A 3,551-nucleotide genomic window follows, 5' to 3' on the forward strand; every position below is an offset into this window, starting at 1 on the left:
CTTTGTCTAATGAAAGGTCACAAAGATTTCTCCCTCCATTGTCTTCTGAAAGTTTCATAGTTTTACATTTTGCATTTAAGTCAATGATTCATTTTGAGTTAATTTTGTATAAGCTCTAGGATATAGTTCTAGGTTACTTTAATGCCTAAGAATAGGATTGCTGAATTAATATATTCTCATGAAATTGAATATGTTAATAAGAAATGTCCAAACTATTTTCCATAGCAGCTACACCATTTTGCATTCCTCCCAGAAATTTACTGGTTTACCAGTCGCCCTGCACACTCACCAGCATTTATATTGCCACTATTTATTATTGTAGCTATTTCTGTACTTGTGTAGTGCTACATCATTGTGGTTTTAATTTGCAAGTTACTGAGGATTAAATAACATTAAAGATATTTTATGTGCTTATTTGTCTATCCTATGTTTTCTCTGGTGAACTGTCTTTTTAAATCATTTGTTTATTTCTTTAATGAACTAGACTTTTTCATATTGATGAGTTTTGAAAGTCCCTATATATTCTGGATATGCATGCTTTATCAGATATGTGATTTAGATACATTGTCTCACAGTCTGTAACCTGTCTCTTTCATTCTCTTAAGAGTGTCTTTCACAGAGCCAAGAACTTTCATTTGAATGATGTCCAGCTTATCAAGTTTTTCTTTTATGCATCCTGCTTATGGTGTCATATCTAAGAACACTTTGTCTAATCCAAGATCACAAAAGTTTCTCCCTCTACTGTCTCCTGAAAGTTTTATAGTTTCACATTTTGCATTTAGGGCTATGATTCATTTTGAGTTAATTTTTGTATATGCTCCAGGATGTAATTCTAGGTTACTTTTATGCCTATGGATGTTCAATTGTTTTGGCACAATTTGTTGGAAAATCTTTTTCTAGTGAAATGTCTTGGCACCCTTGCAAAAATCAATTAACCACATTTGTGTAGATATGTCTTTGGACTTTTTATTCTGTTCTATTGTTCTGTCTATCCTTTCACCAAACCATGTTATTTTGATTACTATAGCTTTAGAATAAGTCTTGAAATAGGGCAGCATGTATCCTTCAATTTGATTGTTCTTTGTCAAAATTGTTTTGGTTATTCCAATACCTTTGGATTTCTAAATAAATTTTAGACTCAGTTCATAAATATGAACAAGGAATCCTTTTGGGATTCTGACTAGAGTTACATTGAATCAATAGATCATTTGGGGAAAAATTGGCATGCTAATATTGTTTGTTTCAATACACAAACGTTATATCTCTTCATTTATTTAGATTTTCATCTATCTCTTTCATCAGTACTTTGTAGTTTTCAGAATATAAATACGGTATATATTTTATTAGATTTATACCTAAATGTTACATTTTTTAATAAAATTGTAAATAATACTACTTTTTCAAATTTGATTTCCAGTTATTCCTGTTAATATGTAGAAACATGATTGTTTGTTTTTTTTTTCTCATTAAACTTTTTTTAATGGGTCTCAAAATTCTGTGACAAATTTTTGGTCAAGTTGTTTCCATTAAAAAGTACTGATTTTAAAAACTAATAACTTAAAACTGCCACAAGCAAAAAAGAAAACCAAAGTGGTCCACAAAACATTCTCCTTTCCTTCTGAAGGTTTTACGATGCATTGTTATCATTAACCAGTCTTTTACTACTAAACTTAAATGGCCAATTGAAACAAACAGTTCTGAGACCGTTCTTCCTCCACTACTGATTAAGACTGAGGTGGCAGGTATTAGGGATAATATTCATTTAGCCTTCTGAGTTTTCTGGGCAGACTTGGTGACCTTGCCAGCTCCAGCAGCCTTCTTGTCCACTGCTTTGATGACACCCACGGCAACTGTCTGTCTCATATCACGAACAGCAAAGCGACCGAGAGGTGGATAATCTGAGAAGCTCTCAACACACATGGGCTTGCCAGGAACCATATCAACAATGGCAGCATCACCAGACTTCAGGAATTTAGGGCCATCTTCCAGCTTTTTACCAGAACGGCGATCAATCTTTTCCTTCAGCTCAGCAAACTTGCAGGCAATGTGAGCTGTGTGGCAATCCAGTACAGGGGCATAGCCAGCACTGATTTGGCCTGGATGGTTCAGGATAATCACCTGAGCAGTGAAGCCAGCTGCTTCCATTGGTGGGTCGTTCTTGCTGTCACCAGCAACGTTGCCACGACGAACATCCTTGACAGACACGTTCTTGACATTGAAGCCCACATTGTCCCCAGGAAGAGCTTCACTCAAAGCTTCATGGTGCATTTCAACAGATTTCACTTCAGTTGTAACGTTGACTGGAGCAAAGGTGACCACCATACCAGGTTTGAGAACACCAGTCTCCACTCGGCCAACAGGAACAGTACCAATACCACCAATTTTATAGACATCCTGGAGAGGCAGGCGCAAGGGCTTATCAGTTGGACGACTTGGTGGTAGGATGCAGTCAAGTGCCTCAAGCAGTGTGGTCCCACTGGCATTGCCATCCTTACGGGTGACTTTCCAACCCTTGAACCAAGGCATGTTAGCACTTGGCTCCAGCATGTTGTCACCATTCCAACCAGAAATTGGTACAAATGCTACTGTGTCGGGGTTGTAGCCAATTTTCTTAATATAAGTGCTGACTTCCTTAACGATTTCCTCGTATCTCTTCTGGCTGTAGGGTGGCTCAGTGGAATCCATTTTGTTAACACCAACAATAAGTTGTTTCACACCTAGTGTGTAAGCCAGGAGGGCATGCTCTTGGGTCTGCCCGTTCTTGGAGATACCAGCTTCAAATTCACCAACACCAGCAGCGACAATCAGGACAGCACAGTCAGCCTGAGATGTCCCTGTAATCATGTTTTTGATGAAGTCTCTGTGTCCTGGGGCATCAATGATAGTCACGTAGTACTTGCTGGTCTCGAATTTCCACAAGGAGATATCAATGGTGATACCACGTTCACGCTCAGCTTTCAGTTTATCCAAGACCCAGGCATACTTGAAGGAGCCCTTTCCCATCTCAGCAGCCTCCTTTTCAAATTTTTCAATGGTTCTTTTGTCAATGCCCCCGCATTTGTAGATTAGATGGCCAGTAGTGGTGGACTTGCCGGAATCTACATGTCCAATGACGACAATGTTGATATGAGTCTTTTCCTTTCCCATTTTGGCTTTTAGGGGTAGTTTTCACGACACCTATGTTCTGGCGGCAAACCCGTTGCGAAAAAGCAGAAACATGATTGTTATAGCATAATAACCTTATATTCTGTGACCTGCTAAACTCAATTATTTGTTCTGAGAAGTTTTTCTAGATTTAATGGGATTTTCTTTGTAGACAATCTTGTCTACATGATTGGATATTTAGATGGCCAATCTAATGGGTACAGTTTTATTTCTTCCTTCCCAATTTATATGCCTTTGACTTATTTTTCTTGCTTTGTTTCACTAGCTGGGACTTCCAGATGATGTGAACAAAAGCAGTGGGAGAAAACATCCTGGCCTTGCTCCAGGTCTGAGGAAGACAACACCTGGTCATTCATCACTCCCCATTGGAGGATGTTACTCTAGAT

The 3,551-nt window shown here is 38.4% G+C and overlaps 1 pseudogene; it reads right to left on the minus strand.

Moving 5' to 3' along the window:
• Positions 1–1,452: 1,452 nt before the first annotated feature.
• Positions 1,453–3,227, minus strand: LOC120362202 (elongation factor 1-alpha 1 pseudogene; annotated as a pseudogene).
• Between the last annotated feature and the right edge of the window lie 324 nt (positions 3,228–3,551).

This window comes from Saimiri boliviensis, chromosome 15 (genome assembly GCF_048565385.1).
Source record: "Saimiri boliviensis isolate mSaiBol1 chromosome 15, mSaiBol1.pri, whole genome shotgun sequence".
Lineage (NCBI taxonomy): Eukaryota > Metazoa > Chordata > Mammalia > Primates > Cebidae > Saimiri > Saimiri boliviensis.